Source organism: Mauremys reevesii, linkage group 14 (genome assembly GCF_016161935.1).
Source record: "Mauremys reevesii isolate NIE-2019 linkage group 14, ASM1616193v1, whole genome shotgun sequence".
Lineage (NCBI taxonomy): Eukaryota > Metazoa > Chordata > Testudines > Geoemydidae > Mauremys > Mauremys reevesii.
In genome coordinates, this window is record NC_052636.1 from 8980018 (window position 1) to 8998661 (window position 18644).

At 50.0% G+C, this 18644-nt stretch overlaps 1 long non-coding RNA gene and 1 pseudogene across 1 annotated transcript; both read right to left on the reverse strand.

Annotated features, from left to right (window-relative positions):
- The window catches only part of LOC120381796, a 305764-nt pseudogene that overhangs the window by 7344 nt on the left and 279776 nt on the right, over positions 1 to 18644 (reverse strand).
- LOC120381798 lies at positions 879 to 17431 on the reverse strand. Its single transcript, XR_005588154.1, has 3 exons — positions 17394 to 17431; positions 4395 to 4477; positions 879 to 908 (listed from the first exon to the last, which is right to left on the reverse strand). It is a non-coding gene; the product is annotated as an uncharacterized LOC120381798 (long non-coding RNA).

Consider the following 18644-nt stretch of genomic DNA (forward strand, 5'->3'; position numbering starts at 1 on the left):
TCCAAGGAGCCTGGAGGGAAGACAGCTTGTGGCTGCTGCAGATGGGAAGAGGGGGGACAAGACTCTCTCCAAACTCTCACTCTTCTTGACCCCGACCTGATTTTACAATCTATGACCCAGTCTCACGTCTTGTGGGCAATTTCATACTCGCTAGAGGTAAGATGTCATAATCAGAGTATTGCTTATTAGCTTGGACCATGCATGGAGGGGCAAGGAGGTGAACATAGATAAATGGGTTATTAAGGGCAGGTCGACACTACAGCCGGGATTGACACACTGAGATTGATCTAGCCGTGGTCGATTTAGTGATACGATTTAGTAAACGTGGCCTAAGCTTGCTACAGTTCAGGGCCTTATATTAAGCTGAGGCTTTGTGAGAGTGGTTATGCTGAAGTCTGGGATTTACCTGAGGTTTGGGTACGGATTCAGGGTTAAAGGTCTGGGATCCCCCACAGCTCTAGATCCCCAAACCTCTCCTCCCTCCCACTGATCCATCCAGCCCACTTCCTGGGTGCCCTTCCTCCACACTGCCCTCTCCTTCTTCCCATTACTCTCAGCCGGCACCACCTCCTGGCGCCTTGGGAGCTTCTTGTGTTCCCTCCTCGTCTCTCATTACCTTATCCCTCCCTGCTGCCTGCTAGTCTATGGGAGACAAGGAAAAAAAGGGGGGACAAAGAAACTTGTCAAAACTTGGATGATGAATAAAGGTATAAAGTTATTACTGCTCAGGTTCTTTAGAGACCCCACAGCTTCTAATAACCCAGGGGACAGGACTCCTTACCCAGTGAGGTCACCGTCTCATAGTTCTCCTGCATGACATCCCTGTAGAGGGCTCTCTGAACAGGGTCCAGCAGAGCCCATTCCTCCCTGGTGAAATACACAGCCACCTCCTCGAAGGTCACTGGCCCCTGAAAGAGCAAGAGTCCAACACTCAGTACCTGCTGCCCCACTCACAACCCCACTACTCACAGAACAGTAGCACCAGGTAAATGGAAGCTCCGGGAGGCACATGTTAACAGAGTCCCACCTCACCTTGCCTAGAACAGCCAGGTGGCATCAGAGGGTAGAAAGAGAGAACCTTTGTGTCTCCCAGCTGACAGACGGAGGCAGGGTCATCACATTTATCATATACCTACTAGCCAGAGCTTAATATAGGAGATGGGGCTGTCTCTGGACCCTGCTGGTGGCTCCCTGGTAGGAATCCCAACACTCTCCAAATAAAATATATGGAAGAAAAGGGAAGTCAATAGTAAAGAATCTAAGTTAGAAGGTCAGAATTGTAGAAAGTTGGCAAGGGAAGCTAACAGAAATCAATGATCAACCAATGAAAATAAGAAGGAAGTTTTTAAAAGTACAAAATTAATCCTAACAATGGTAGTGCTACATTACTAGATGGAAATGGCAGAATAATCAACAAACATGCAGAAGAGGTAAAAGTGTTCAATAAATATTTCTCTCCTGGATTTGGAGAAAAACAGATGATGTAACTCATATCATAAGATGTTGACGCTGACAGTCTTTCCATTCCAGAAGTAACTCATGAGGATGTTAAACAGCAGCTATTAAAGTTAGATGTGTTTAAATCAGTGGGTCCAGAGAACTAGAGTTCTGAAAGACCTGCTGGAGGAGTGTGGTGGACTGTTAATGTTGATTTTAATTAGGACTTGGAACACTTGGGAAATTCCAGAAGACTGGAATAAAGCTAATGCTGTGCCAATATTTAAAAACTATCAAAGAGATGACGCAGCTAATGACAAGTGTGTCAGTCTGACATCGATACCGGGCAAGAGAATGGAGCAGCCGATACTGGATTTCATTAATAAAGAAAGGAGGGTAATATAATTAGTACCCATTAAAAAGGTGTAGACACAATAGATCCTATCAAACTAACTGTATATCCTTACTGGATGAGATCAAAGGTTTGGTTGCAGCTAATAGTACGTAGGCATATGAGTTGCTTCAGCACAATATTTTGACTAGAAAGGTACAAAATACACACGGCATACATTAAATAGATTAAAAACTGGGATTGTAAATAGGGAACCATGGTCGAGTGGATTTCCTTCTAGGGGGTTCCCACAAGGATTGGATCTTGGCCCTGTGCTATTAACATTCTTATCAATGACCTGGAAGAGAATATAAAATCATCACCGATAACGTTTGCAGTTGCCACAAAGATCGGGGGTGGGGGTAACTAATGAAGTGTCAGTAGGTTCAGGCTCCAGCACTGGGAGTCTGGGAAGTTTTCCCATCCCTGGCTGGGGGGTTATTTCCTGTTCCACAAAGAGGGGAAGTTTCATTCCCTACACTTGTGCCTTGACATTAGGACCTATCTGACACTACAGCCCATATTCAGCATAGTGGCAGGATTATAATATGATTAGGACATGAGGCATTTTGTACAAGATGAGTCATGTGCGGTGTCACTGGAAAAGTTATGATTTGCTGAATATGATTATCCTACCTGTGTGCATGGATCATGTTTGTATCTGAAGTTATGGATATTGACTCTGTATCTGTCTTTCAAATGTGCTTACTCTGAGTAACACCCACAATGAGCCTTTCAGGTACAACAGTGAAGAAGCCGGACAATGCTGATGGTTCAGCAACAAAGACATGTGACCAGACCACATGACAATGAACTTCATTTTGGTACCTGTATTTTTCCACAAACTGGACTGGGAACTGAGTTTAGAACAAAGGGTTCCTGCCATATGGAAAAGCTACATAAGGTGGGGTGTGACATCATCTCTTGGCTTCATTCCCCACACAAGAGAACTCCTGAAAGCACCTGAGGAACAAAGACTGAACTGAGGGATGTGCTGGTCCCAGGGTAAAGGGATTTCTACCTTGTGTATGGAAACCTGGTGGACCGCTTGTAGCATCAGTCAGGGTGAGAAACTGCTAATTCAAATTCTATCCATCTAGTATGTTAGGCTTGGTTTGAGTTGTTGGTTATTTGCTAAGTAATCTGCTTTGATCTGTTTGCTAACACTTATCGCTGGGAAATTGGCTGTTGTCTCTCTCTCCTTGAGTGGCTCAGGTAAAGCACTCAAGTAGCTTAGTTGGATGCCTGGCGCCACCTGCTGTCGTGTTGGGTGATAACAGGCCCTGGAGAGGCTGGCTGAATCTCCAGCAAAGCAGTGTGAGAAGGGCCAGCCCAGCTTGAGGGTTAGAGGGCACAGCGGTTCCCAGAAGCCCCCCAGACTGCACACCGGGGTGACAACCCATCACACCCTACATTACACAAGTCTCAGCAGGTTTGTCACATCCTGTCCCCTCCCTTTCTCCAGCCAAGATATTTCCTGCCTCCCACCACCTCTAGCAGCTCCCACCAGTGGTGAGCTCCAGCCGGGTCACATGAACCGGTTGTTAAATTTAGAAGACTTTTTAGAACTGGTTGTTCCAGGACAACCGGTTCTAAAAAAGCTTTTAAATTTAACAAAGGCTCGGGCAGCTGTCCACCCGGCCCCCGGCCCCAGCTCACCTCCCCCTCTCCTGTGAACGCTCCGCCCTCCTTCTCCTCCCCCTCCCCTGCTTCCCACGAATCAAATGTTTGCGGGAAGCCTGAAACAAGCAGCAGGCAGGTAAGCCGGGCCGGGAGGGGGACGGCGCGGCGCGCCCAGTCCGGCTCCACCTGAGCGGCTCCCCCTGGCCCCGGCCAAGCACCCCTGGCTCGGGCTGGTCCCGGCTGAGCGGCTCTGATCTGGCCCAGCACGGGCCCTGCAGCACTGGTCCCGGCTGAGCGGCTCCAGCCCGGATCGGGGAGTCGGGTCCTGTGACACCAGTCGTGGTCCTGGCAGAGCTGGCCGCGGTCCCGGCCGAGCGGCTCCAGCCTGGATCGGGGAGTCGGGTCCTGCGGCCCAGTCGCAGTCCCGGCAGAGCGGACCCGGTCCTGGCCCCAGGCAGTGTGGTAAGGGGGAAGGGAGCAGGGAGGGGGTGTTCGGTGGCTTGTGGGGGGCTGGATAGGGATCGGGGCGGTCAGAGGGCAGGGTACAAGGGGGTTGAATGGGGGCAAGGGTCCCGGGGGGCAGTCAGGAAGGAGTAGGGGTTGGATGAGGTGCTGGGGGGCAGTCAGGGACAGAGAGAAGGGGTGGTTGGATGGGACAGGAGTTCCAGGGGGGCACCAAGAATGCGAGGAGGGGTTTGATGGGGCAGCAGGGGGTAGTCAGGGGACGGGGGGATGGGTCAGGGGTCCCCGGGGGGGTGTCAAGGAGCATGGGGGGTTGGATGGAGCACGACCCCTAGGGGGGCATGACCCCCTCGTGAGGTGAGGAGGAGGGAACCTGTTGTTAATATTTTGGCAGCTCATCACTGGCTCCCACCATCCTATACATTTACTGCTTCTCTCCCTCCAAGCAGAACCCACCACCAGCTCCCTGAGAATCCCTTACCTGAGCCAGCTCCACTGCAGCCATTTCCTTCCTGCTGGGAGGAGGGGTTGATTTGGGGCAAAACGTGGATGTTATTCTGCACCCTGCCAGGGCGAGAAGGACAAGGTGAGAGAATTCAGCCAGGGCTTCTGTCCTTTCTACATGTCGATTCCCCCCAGCATTTTCCCTGGCAATGGACATTCTAGGTTCTGCCACACTGTGAAGCACAGAGTGACCTTATCCCAGTACAGGCCTAGCCCCCTCCTACCAGGGTGTAACCCTCTGACACATGGTGAAATCCTCCCAGCAGCAGAGTCTCTCTGTTACACTTATCAAGTTTGTGGGCGATACCAAGCTGGGAGGGATTGCAAGTGCTTTGGAGGATAGAATTAAAATTCAAAATCATCTGGACAAACTGGAGAAATGGACTGAAGTAAATAGGATGAAATTCAATAAGGACAAATGCAAAGTGCTTCATTTAGGAAGGATCAATCAGTTGCACACATACAAAATGGGAAATAACTGCCTAGGAAGGAGCGCTGTGGAAAGGGATCTGGGGGTCCTAGTGGATCACAAGCTAAATAGGAGTCAACAGTGTTGCAAAAAAGCAAGTATCATTTTGGGAAGTATTAGCAGGAGTATTGTAAGCAAGACACGAGAAGAAATTCTTCTGCTCTACTCCGCACTGATTAGGTCTCAACTGGAGTAGTGTGTCCAGTTCTGGGGGCCACATTTCAAGAAAGATGTGGACAAATTAGAGAAAGTCCAGAGAAGAGCAACAAAAATGATTAAAGGTCTAGAGAACATGACCTATGAGGGAAGATTGAAAAAAACTGGGGAAGACTCAGAGGGGACGATCACAGTTTTCAAGTACAGAAAAGGTTGTTACAAAGATGCTGGAGAAAAATTGTTCTTCTTAACCTCTGAGGATAGGACAAGAAGCAATGGGCTTAAATTACAGCAAGGGCGGTTTAGGATGGAGATTAAGAAAAAAACTTCCTAACTGTCAGAGTGGTTAAGCACTGGAATAAATTGCCCAGGGAGGTTGTGGAATCTCCATCACTGGGGATATTTAAGAGCAGGCTAGACAAACACCTGTCAGAGATTGTCTAGATAATACTGAGTCCTGCCTTGAGGGCAGGGGACTGGCCTAGATGACCTCTCGAGGACCCTTCCAGTTCTATGATTCTAAGAACCAAAGGCCAGAGAAGAGCAGAATCAAAGGAGTCACTCTGGGGATTCTCCCTGTCACTGTCCCCAAGGCAGCTCTCTCAGGTTTACAAAGCTGTTTGATGCTCCAGCCTTTATACAATCTCTCCTGGCAGTGCCCCCTTCATGGGCTGGGCCTAGTTTTAGCCTCTGGCAAGTGTGACCCCAGGGGCACTGAGGCCTTCTTGCCTCAGCACATCTTGTTCCTTTCTGTGGCTCCCCAGTGAGTCCCAATGAGTAGATACTCCTCATACAGACTGTGACCATAAGAGCTGCCCACTGCATCAGACCAATGGTCCATCTAGCTCAGTGGCCAATGCCAGGTGCTTCAGAGGGAATGAACAGAACAGGTAACCATCAAATGATCCACCCCGTCACCCATTCCCAGCTTCTGGGAAACAGAGGCTAGAGACACCATCCCTGCCCAGCCTGCCTGTGACACTGGCAGATGAGGTGTTAGCTCTTGCAAAAGCCCCCATGTCTTCATTGAACAGGGACAAACGCATCGCTGGAATCAGTCTGACTCACCTGTGTTAGTATTAGGATTATAAGAATGCGCTTACACTTTATTGAATGCTTGTGAGTTGCTGCCTGGGTTAATATCTGACTAGTTGCATTGTGGCTCTGTAAATCACCAGACAGGAGAGAGACTTTACCGAGGTGAAGTGCTGATTGGCAATGGAATGCATTACACCCTGCCTGGCAGGAAAGGTCCATCAACACCAGATAGACTATTATGGGATGTTAAAGATGACAAAACACTGTTGTTGTGCTCTTGACTTCCCATTAGCTGACTTTGCAGCTCAGAGCACATGGCAGGAAGGGGATGAAAAACCCCATGCAGAAGGAACTGATGAACTGTATGCTGCTTGGACTCGGGGGGAGGCAAAGTTTCTAGGCATAAGCACGAGATCCCCAGCTGCTTAGGCTGGGTTAGTCCTAAAGAATATGCAGAGCTTGCTTATTATAGAAGCTTCTATTACCTTTTGAAATTTAAGACTGTAACTCGTCTGCATCTATAGGATTACCAGCTTTAACTTTGTAAACAACTCTCCTTTCCTTTTAAATAAATCTTAATACAGGTTATTACAGGACTGGCTACAAGTGTTGTCTTTGTTGTGAGATCTAAGATTCAATTGACCTCAGTAAGTGACTGGTCCTTTGGCATGAGGTCAGGCTTGACAAAGCCCTGGCTGGGATGATTTAGTTGGGGATTGGTCCTGCTTTGAGCAGGGGGTTGGACTAGACACCTCCTGAGGTTCCTTCCAGCCCTGATATTCTAGGATTCTATGACTGGCAGTAACCTGAACATTGCTGTGATTCGTGGGGTAAGACAGTGGTTCTCAACTAGGGGTCCTGGGCCCCCTGGGGGCCACTAGCAGGTTTCAGGGCGGGCGCCAAGCAAGGGCAGCATTAGATTCACTGAGGCCCAGGGCAGAAAGCTCCAGTCCCAGCGCATGGGGCTGAAGTCCAGGGCCCTGAGCCCCCACCCGGGGCTGAAGCCAAAGCCTGAGCAATGTAGATTTGTGGGGCCCCTGTGGCACGTTGCCCCGAGAGAGGAAGAAAGTGCCCTGAGGACGCAGCCAGAGGGTTGAGCCCTGACACACAACTGGCTCAGAGGGTCTCTGCAGTCAGGAAGGGCTAGTAGCGAGGGAAGCCTGGCAACTGATGGCTGGAGGGGTGAAGAGGTTTGGGGTACGGTGGGGGAAGAAGCATCTGGGACTGGATAACCCGGGGCTGGGCAGTCTCCATAGGGGACACTTGCTCCTCCTGTGCCCTTTCCACACCCTCTTGCGAGTCGAGAATGACCACCCTGTCCCACCCCCAGCAGCAGCCGTGTCTCAGGACTCTCCCCAGTTGCACCCACTAACTCTCCTCCCATTTGGGGTATAGCTCGGGGCAACAAATTCCCACCAAGATGAACCCAGCTGGCTGCTGCCTGTTCTGGTGCCACAGGGGCCTCTGGTGGGTGAAAGGCAGAACTGTAGCACTTCTCAGGCAGAACGTATCTTCTTCAAGCCAAAAAAAAAGAAATTCTGCGCTGGACGCGAATTCTGTGCGTACGCAGCGGTGAAGAATTCCCACATGAGTAACTCACACCTGGCACAAACACAACCTGCTCCCTCCCATCTCTTCTCCCTATGTGTTGAGTCCCAGAGCTGCTGCTGTCATTAATGCACACAGGCTTTCACTCCCGTTAGTGCTGGCAAGACCCAATCCAGCGACAGGACTGAACCCTTATTTTCCTATCACATGGGACAGTCTCAGCTGAGTGGGAGGTGTGATGGGGAGGGGGTACAAAGGGGAAAGTTGTTGTACCCATGTTGGTCCCAGGATAGCAAAGAGGTATTTTTAATTGGTTCTAAAACAATTACTTCACCCACCTTGTCTCTCCAAGAGCTCTGAAAGTGGCAGGAGGAGACAAACAGGAAGACAGAGCTCAGGACTCTAAACCAAACATTTCAAACCCCTGGAAGAAACTACATTTCCCTTCTGCCCCTGGGTATGTTTGTATCCTCTGTGAGGGACCACCCCATTCCCCTCACAGCAGCAACAGGAGACTGCAGCCAGCCCCAGATGGTCTTTCCCAAACCTGGGATGTTTGTTGTCACAAAGATTGTGTGTGGTGGGTGCACGGGCTGGGGACAGCCGGACTGATCTGCAGATTGGAAAGTCAGGGCAACTCTAGCACAGCTTGGGGCTGTGGGCAGGGGAGCAGTTCTAGAGCTGGGCCTCTGCCCTCTAGCTCGCATGGCAGCTGGCTCTGGCAGCATCAAGTGGGTCCATCACTGCAGGGGAAGGTGGGGTAGTGTCTGAGATCAGGGTGAGAATTGCTCAAGAATGGGGGATGGAATTCACCTCCCCACCCCTCTGCAGAGCTCAGCAACTAGGGCTTTATCCAGTGAAGTGAAATTCACTCTGGGTGACTTTGAGTCAGCCACTGAAAGATCCTTGTGCCTTCGGTTCCACACTGGCCACAGGAGTTGACTAGTTCTCCGTCCTCAGACTGCCGGGGGCAGCCAGGGATAATTAGTGGGTTATGGGAATTAGAAGATGAAAATTCACTAAGAACAATGATATTTGTGTGTTTATTATTAAATCCCCAGACACCCACCAATCCCCGTCCTCCTTCCGATGAGCTATAAATATCTAAGGGACTCAGCTACTGATCCTGCAGTCAGTTCCTGCCCTTCCCCACTTTCTAAAGCAGCACTTTTAAGAATAGGGCAGAGAAACATGTAAATACTTTGAACCAAATTCCAGAAGCTGCTGAGCATGGAGAAGTTAAAATGAAACCAAGATTCCGTCTCTCCAAGGACCTAGTGCAAAATAACAGACACTCCCCAGAAATCTGAAATGGCCACTTCATAGCTGATAAAATGTTATTAATCTGTTCACTTCTGGGAATTACCACTAAGAGAAACAACCCAGTGACGGTGATTTCCTGAGGAAAAGATCTCATGTCTTTAGATCATACCGATTTGTAATCTGGAACCATATACACTAAAATGCCTAATTCGTAGCCCTACGGCAATTGCCTGGTGTCACTACAGGGCAGAATTAAGGTTGGTGCCTTAGTTGTGAATTTCCATCCCCTAGCATATTGCAATTGCTGTTAAGTGGGTTTGACAAAATTCATTGTGTCTATTTCTTTCTTTTAATTTCAATAGATAGCGATATTTATTTTTAAACCCTTTTTTCAACGTTCACAATTTCAATGTTCAGAGCTGTGGGAAGTTATGGGGGTCGTCAGACAATTATTTAATAACAGTAACTGTTGAGAGTCCAAAAGCCAAATCATATAACTGTTCAAAGAGAAATTGTCAATGTCACACCCAAAATATACAGTGTAAATATCCTTAAATCAAACTCCACTTTCTCCAGAAGCATTTCTGTATATTACCTATATAAATATTTTTTCATCTGTGTGTGTGTGTACAGTGAAATTAACATTTACTGCAATTTATTCATAAAAATCCAATCCTGTCAAGCATAATTTTAAGTAATGAAGTACTTCCTAGACTGGAATGTTTCACTTCAGGATAATTACACCCTCCCTGTGATGTATTTCACTCTCAGTACCGTAACCCTCTCGTGATGTAGCTCCTGTCTAGGAGCTCTGCTGAAGCCAGTGGCATTATGATCAGGTGACACTGACATGAGCGGAGACATATGGGGGAGGATGAGGTAACATGGAGGCTACCAGAATTGAACGTGGCCGTAAGAGCACACGCTCTCTCAGCCTCTCCTCTCCCACCTCCCAGCGTCAGTAATTCTGAATCGTTCCCTGAAATCTAAATAGCCCCAGTATGAGAGACAGTGATTAACGCAGGTACCTTAGGGGCTGCAGCACCAACCCCCTGCCTGGATGAGGAGGGTGAAGAATTGCAGTAGAAATGGGTTAGGTTGGGAGAGGGCACAGCTGATGGGGGTCTGGGAGCTGAGTTGACCAAGAGGCCAGAACTCATGAGGGGGGTGGGTTGGGAGAAGAAGTCAACAGGACTGCGTAGAGGCATTTCAGTGTATTTTCTTCATTAACCATTCTGCCATGTAGACTCAGACTTTAAAGGTCAGAAGGGACCATTATGATCATCTAGTCTGACCTCCTGCACAAAGCAGGCCATAGAATCCTACCCATCCACTTCTATAACAAACCCCTAACCTACGTCTGAGTTACTGAAGTCTTCAAATTGTGGTTTGAAGCCCTCAAGCTGCAGAGAATCCTCCAGCAAGTGACCCATTTGGGCTTTGGCTACACTTGCAAATTTGCAGCGCTGCAGCAGGGTGTGAAAAAACACCCTCTCCAGCGCTGCAAAATGCGGCGCTGCAAAGCGCCAGTGTGATCAGAGCCCCAGCGCTGTACATTAATCCCCACAGGGAGGCGGAGTACGGACAGCGCTGGGAGAGCTCTCTCCCAGCGCTGGTGCTCCGACTACACTTAGCGCTTCAAAGCGCTGCCGCGGCAGCACTTTGAAGTGCTAAGTGTAGCCAAAGCCTTGGAAACTTTTCATTCACATCTAAACAGCGTGGAGCTAAGCTGGGTTGATGCATTTCCACTTACAGTGGTACAGTTGTAATTAGGTGCTTAATCAGATGCTCATGCAGCACAAAGCAGTCAATAATGGGTGTGCTTTCATTCATTAACTTGACTGTGTGCTGTGCATCGCTTTGAAAAAAAGATGCTGTGAGGGAGTGTTAAAATTGTAGGCATTAAGAAATGGTAAGTAGGTGTCAGTTCATTTCTCATGCGTTTCTCTCCTAATTTTAATGTCAGTTTTGAATCAGTATTAATACCATGTTGTTTTAACAGAAGTAGGGTCCATTTGTATAATTGTTTGCAAGATTTCATTGGATATTGTGAACCAGCCGTCTTCACCTTTTATTTTCAGATTCCTAAAAACAACCCAGCACACCTATCCTGACAGACTGCAGGCCCTGGCCGGTGATTTGTCAATTGGAAGTGACAGAGGAGGAGAAAGACCTGGGTGTATTGGTTGATCACAGGATAATTATGAGCTGCCAATGTGATGCAGCCGTGAAATATGTTAATGCAGTCCTAGGATACATCAGGTGAGGTATTTCCAGCAGACACATGAAAGGCTTAGTACTGTTATACAAGGCACTGATGAGACCTCATCTGAAATACACCTCTACCTTCTGGCCTTAAAGTCTGTGAGTCTATCAACTGTGCCTTGTGTTGCACAGACACTGATGGAGATCAGGGCCCCATCCTGCTGCACATGGCAAAGACCCTGATTGAGATCAGCACCCCCATTCTGCTGGGCTCTGCACAGACAGAGAGGGACAGTCCTCGCTCCAAAGAGATCACAATCCAAGTAGACAACAGGGAGGAGGAAAACAGAGAGGGGCTGTGATTTCCCCCAGGTCACCAAGCAGGTCAGGGACAGAGCCAGGAACACACCCCGGTAACGCCAGAGCCCCGTCACCCGCAGCTTGGAAAGGTCCCCAGACTCCTTTGTATTAGGCTGCAGGAAGAGGTGGTTTGCCCATGGATGCACAGGCTGTCTTGGCAGGCAGCTCAGCTGCGGTCCCTGCACACAGCTGGGGGGTGTCCCCTGGGTCAGGAGAAGTCAGTGTCCAGTCCTGTGGGGCTGTGCTCCTGGCTCATACCTCCAGCACTCACTGCTGCCCCTCCCTTACCAGCTGCACTGTTCAGCCAGCCCCAGGCCTCAGGAGGTCACTGCCCCGTCCCCATCTCCTGCAAGCCTTCAAACAGGGACATGGTGCACCAGTGCCAGAGCGCACTAGTGTAAATTCTGTCTGTACTAAGGGTTTGCACCAGTGCCTAAAACACCAGGGTGGCAGAGACCTTCAGTGCCCAAAACAGCAGTGCGGTGGCACTAGAACTGGGATCTATTTGAGCTCGGTCACGGACAGCCTGGGTGACCTTGGACACGTCAATGTTTCTCCTCCCAACTTTAGTCTCTTTACCCAGCTGCCCACTCACTGGGGTCTCCTCTCTCTCTTGAGCTGCTCACCACTACAGTCTGTGTGGGTGTCCCCAGAGCTAAGGCAGGTCAGCTCTGGAATAGTCTTACAAGGGGGGCTGGGGAGTCTCTTTCCCTGGAAGTTTTTAAGAACAAGTAGGACAAAGCTCTGTCAGAGACAATCTACATATACTTGGTCCTGCCTTGGCAGAGAGAGCTGGACATGACAACATCTTGAGGTCCTGTCCAGCTCTACATTTCTATGATGTTATGCAATAAAGATACATAAAAAACAACAAGATGAAACCAAATAAAAACGTGGTGTCAGGCCATTCAAAAAACAACAACAAAAAACTACACTGCACAGCATAAAATGACACAGTACTAAGGAGAAGAAAGCAACGCAAAGCAAACTGACACACCTTAGGATAAAAGTACACAATGCAAAAGAGCTCAACTCAATCCAACACAACAAAGACACCAAACAAGCTGAGGCAAAACAATGCACCATAAAACTATGCAACACAACATGGGGCAATCCCAGTTCCAAATGGCACCACGCAAAACAGCTCAGCGTAGAACAGGACACAGCACAAAAGAGAATTATTTCAATGTAGGCCTGGAAGGGATCTTGAGAGGTCGTCTACTCCAGCCCCCTGTGCTGAGGCAGAACCAAGTGTTAGGATATAGATATTCAGGCCTGTCTGCAAAGGCCTGTACTTTAAGAATGTAGGTGTATTCTTATCACTTAGCTAGTTATAGAGGTATAAAAGAAGGAATCAAAGATCACTGTCTGTGGAATGGCCTTCTCTTACTGTGACAGGCTAAGGCCTTCAGCCAGTACAGTGGTGCGACGTGATCTGGGTCGGGGTCAGTGCAGTGCCAGACCCAACGGGGACACAGATCTCAGTCGAGGTCTCTGAAGTGCCCAGCACAATGGAGGCAGCGGTCTGGGTCGCAGTCGTTCGCTGCCTGGCACAAGGGGGGGGCCATGATCTCGGTCCAGGTCTCAGTTTTACCTGGCACAACAGTGGGGTCTGATCTCTCCTCAGGTCTCTTCAGTGCCTGGCAGAACAGGGCCCAGATCTCGGTTGGGGTCTCTGCAGCAGCTGTCAGAACAGGGCCACGCTCAGTACGATCAGAGCCCTGATCTCAGTCACACACCTGGAGAGAAAAGCGGGAAGATTTTCGAGCATTAGATATCAGTATTTCAGAACTGAGGAGAAAATGGGGCACAAACTAAATATTTGCCAATATAAGAGAGAAGCACCAACCTCTGGGAGATTTTGTGTCACCATTTAACAGTTGAAGAGAAAAGATGGGAAATTGGAGGGGATTATACAAGGATATTGAATCAACAACAGAATGGGATGGATTATTCTTGCCCCACACTCACAGGGCCGGCAGGGAGCCCTGGGTGAGGTCTTTCACAGGGAAAGGAGTGGGGCTGGAGTGAGAAAGTCACTATCAGTGGGGAGGGCCTGGCAGTGGGGTCTGGGAATGTGACTAGCAAGTGGTGGGGGGTGCCGTGTATATTGGAAAAAGGGGTAAAAGAAATGCAAACAAAACATGGTACTTAATTAAAATCCTGTTAGGGCTCCAAAAGGAGCATAGTAGATTGTGCTTGCTTTTTCAGATCTTTTAAGCAGTGTTTTGGAGCAGAAGATGAAAGTGAACAGTAATAAGAACCCTGGTGGAAGTGAAATGTGTCCCTTTTGAAACAGTCTCTGAGCTGCTGATAGCTTTGAATCCAGAGGCAAGCCAAGAAAGCCTCTGTGTGGATGCAAATTACCCAGCTGATGGGGGGAAGGAGGAAACTGCCATTTGCAGCACAAAGAACCTGAGAATAATGAATGCATCTGGTCAGCAAACAAGCTACTAGAAGACTTAGATTATGGCCCTCCAGAAAAGGGAGGTGAAAAAACAAGTCAAGCCTGAAAATAAGGGGGACAGGTTAACCCTAAGGAGAGAGAGAGAGTGTGTGTGTGTGTGTGTGTACACAGAGCAGAAATCTGAAGCTGTGGGAAACTGAGGCACGCCACCTCATAAATGTCATGAATGATCAGTGAGTGGGGTAATTCACTAGCCTGACTATAGAACAGAATAAGGACAGCCTGAAGGTAATTCTTCTGTTTTTCCTGCAATTAGCAAGGACATTTGTAAAAGGAATTGGTATTATTATTAAGAAATAATCTGACCCCACCAGGGGGGGTGGAAATTGTTTCTTTTGTTTTTCAGACACTCTACAACCATGCTGGCGCCAGCGGAAGAATAACCCAGAATACAATGGATCTATGTTGTGTGGTGTTTGTCTGTGGTGTTGGTCTTGCTGCTAGCATGATGTGGGTGGGGGATGGCTTCAAAAGACTGACCTGGGGGGAGAGGAAGAGGTGTATGGGAATGCAAAATGCTCAACTGGGAGGCCAGCACCTGTGTAATGGCTACTATGGTGCCTGGAAATAGAACGGCAACTAAGGTGGGCCCTACAAGCCCTATGGGAATAAGGAGAAGGGGAGGAGCTCACTGGGAATCAATGGAGGGGTGTGAAAAATGGTGCACATCAAAGAAAATGTTTGGCTGTGCCCCTCTCCTATGACTATGCAGGAGTAGGATCAATGGCCTATGGCAAGGGGTGGACAATTGGGCGTACTGTGTAGGAGGGGTTTTGCTGGAAATGTACATATTTCTGGGGGCACAATTACACCAGCCCAAACCAAACTACACACATCTATATGCTGCTATCTGGACTTTGGTGCACAAATGGATCTGTAAATCTTATTGCTGTGAATAACTGAACCAGGGCATACGGCCTGATTCCATACCAAGTGGTTACGTTGGCTTGGACAATAACCCATTTCTCTGTGGACATTCAATGGACTTATAATATGGACAAAAGCACGTAAAACCTGCATGGGCAGCTTGCTGCAGCTGCCAGCAACTGGACACATTAAGATCCGGACCCTGTCGAAGGAGGAGAGGCAGTGTTTCGGTCGTGGCTTGGACGTGAGACCATACTGCAGTGGTCAGGACTCGGTATTGCTGTGCATTGTATATTGTTAACAGTACTTGTGTCATGCTGCATATGCAGATAACCTATAAGTAATGTAGTAAGCCCTTCCCACCCCGCAGTGTGCAAGACAACCCGGGCCCAATATAATGGGAAGTCTGGGACACTAATTGGACTAGGTGTGGTATGCCCGTATGAGAGAAGGTGCAGGGCACGGGACTACACAAGGGGCAGTGGGACAAATGGAATATCGACACCTTCCACCTTGATGCCTGGCCCTATCAGAAAATGTGTCGCCATCTGTCCTGTGCTTTTCCAGGGATACCTGGGCAGGAGGATCTCAAAAGAAAAAAAAAAGGGGGTGGAGTGTTAGGATAGAGCTATTCAGGCCTGTCTGCAAAGGCCTATACTTTAAGAATGTAGGTGTATTCTTATCACTTCGCTAGTTACAGAGGTATAAAAGAAGGAATCAAAGATCACTGTCTGTGGAATGGCCTTCTCTTACTGCGACAGGCTAAGGCCTTCAGCCAAGATGTAGTTAGGCAGCCATATGCTGGGAAGTGTCTGGTCACATCCTCACATTCCAAACTAGTCACATTGAAATAAGGTGCTATTGGGCTGTTAGGAATACAATCCTGCCCTGATATTCCTGTCACCTCCAGAGAAAGAGAAGAGCCTAGAAGATGTAAAAGGAAACCTGGTTTGATAGCGTCCTGTCTGGCAAAAACTCACTTATCAATAGACACAGCTGGAAAACCCTTATGTCTGTATAAATGTAGTTGTGAAATCCTCACTTCTGTATTGTTCTGTATGTTTATTTGCATGGTCTCTGTCTGGTTCTGTGATTGTTTCTGTCTGCTGTACAATTAATTTTGTTGGGTGTAAACCAATGAAGGTGGTGGAATATAATTGGTTAAATAACCATGTTACAATATGTTAGGATTGGATAGTTAAATTTCAGTAAAATGATTGGTTAAGAAATAGCTAAGCAAAACTCAGGTTTTACTATATAGTCTGCAGTCAATCAGGAAATAATGGGGGGGCGGGGAAATGGGAACAGGGACTGGGGGAATTGGGATCATGTTTTGCTAAAGGGGGAAATGGGAACAGGGGATGGGAACAGGGACAGGGACACAGGCAAGGCTCTGTAGTGTCAGAGCTGGGAAGGGGGACACTGAGGAAGGAAACTGGAATCATGATTCCTGGAAGTTCACCCCAAAAAACATCAAATTGTTTGCGCCTTTGGACTATGGGTATTGTTGCTCTTTATTCATGCAAGAAGGACCAGGGAAGTGAGAGGGTGAAGGAATAAGCCCCCTAACACCAAGTATCCCTAGACATTCCCAGACTGGTGTATCTCTAACCTGGTCTTAAAAACCTCCAGTGAAGGAAATTCCACAGTCTCCCTTGGAAGCCAATGCAAGGCAAACACTGACCAAAACAACGCTGCACACACACACGCTGGGCCTGGGGTTAAGGGGAGAGGCAAGAATTCAAACAATCTATGTTCAGTTCCCAGTTTTGCCCCAAATTCTCCATGCAAACTTGAGCAAATTACTTCAGCTCTCTGAGCTTCAGTTTCCCCATCTGTAAAATGGAGAGTCGCCTCCCACCATTGGCCTATTTAGCCTTTCAGCTTTTTGGGGCAAGGCCTCTCTGTCCCTGTGGGCATGTCCACACTGCAGTCAGACACCGGAGGCTGGCCCGTGCCCGCTGACTTGGGCTCACACGGCTCAGGCTGTGGGGCTGTTTAATTGTGGTGTCCATGTTCCAGCTGGGGCTGCAGCCCAAGGTCTGGCACCCTCCCACCTCGCAGGGTCCTACAGCCTGGCCCTAGCCCGAGCCCAGACATCTACGCTGCAATTAAACAGCCCCCTCGCCTGAGCCCGTGAGCCTGAGTCACCTGGCATGGGCCAGCTGGGGGTTTTTTAGTGGCAGGGTAGAGATACCCTTGGTGTCTGTTCAGCACCTGTCACAATGGGGACCCTGATCTTGGTCAGTGTCTGTGCAGAGCCCTGCGCAACAGGGTCTGACCTCAGTCGGGGACTCTGCAACTCCCAGCATTACAGGATCCCTGATTTTGTTTAGGGCCCCTGCAGCATCTGGCAAAATGTGGGGCCAGGAGCTCTGTCAGGGTCTGTGCAGTGCCCAGTACAGTGGTGGGGCGTGATCTGGGTCAGGGTCAGTGCAGGGCCAGGCCCAACAGGGACACAGATCTCAGTCGAGGTCTCTGAAGTGCCCAGCACAATGGAGGCAGCGGTTTGGGTGCATGATCGTTCGCTGCCTGGCACAAGGGGCCGTGATCTCGGTCCAGGTCTCAGTTTTACCTGGCACAACAGTGGGGTCTGATCTCACCTGGGGTCTCTTCAGCGCCTGGCAGAACAGGGCCCAGATCTCAGTTGGGGTCTCTGCAGCACCTGGCAGAACAGGGCCACGCTCAGTACGATAAGAGCCCTGATCTCAGTCACACACCTGGAGAGAAAAGCGGGAAGATTTTTGAGAATTCGATATCAGTATTTCAGAACTGAGGAGAAAATGGGGCACAAACTAAATATTTGCTAATGTGAGACAGAAGCACCAACATCTGGGAGATTTTACGTCAGCATTTAACAGTTCAAGAGAAAGGAGGGGAAATTGGAGGATTATACAGGGATATTCAATCAACAACAGAATGAGATGGATTCTTCTTGCCTCACACTCACAGGGCCAGCAGGTGCTGGGGAGTAGCTGGACTGGGAAACCTGGGGCTGGGCCGTCTCCACGGGGGACACTTGCTCCTCCCTCCCCTTCCTGGCCCTTCCCAGGCCCCGCTGCCAGCAGAGAGTGGCCCCCCCAGCCCAGCCCAGAGGTGTCCCTGTCTCAGGGCCCCCCAGCCTCTGCCCATTCACCCTCTGCCCAGCTCAGGAATCACTCGGGGGAACCATTTCCCACTCGCACAAGAACAAATCCCTGCAGGTGGAATGGGGGGAAACCCCCAAACCTGCCACCTGAACGGGCCCCGGGCGACGGGGAGAGAAACTGGGGCACAATCGGGGGGGGGGCAGGGAACTTCTCAGGGGTTGGGGAGGGTCACCCTGGGCGCTGCTCGTGGCTCTCTAGGGAGAAAGGGGGCAGGACGGGGAGGAGGGGGTCCCCACGGGAGGGCAGCGGTAAATCCGGGGATCTCAGCCCCCTTTCTCTCCCCGCTCCTCGGGGTCACCTGCCCCGGCCATGTCGGGCTGCAGCGACATTTCCCCGCCCCTCCCCAGCCCCACGCAGGGACCCTAGTGGGGCCGGGCCCCTCCCCCCGGCACCCCCCGCGGAGCCCCCGGGCGGAGCCTGGCCGGGCCCGGGGGGCGCTGGGCTCCTGCGGGGGCAGCAGCTCCGAGCCCCCCGCGGGCGCTGCCCCCCCCAGGGAGCAGATCCCGGCGCTGCGAGATGCCGGGTCCCCGGACACTGGGGCAGAGTCACCGCCCGGCCCCGCCCCGGGGCTCGCTCCGGGACCTGGAGGCTGCAGCTCCGCAGCGGGGCGGGCGGAGCCCGGGGCGGCCCCAGGGCGGCTCCAGCGGGGCAGGGCCCGGGCCGGGCACGTGGGGGGTTAATGAAGGGCTCTCCCGCCGCGATCTG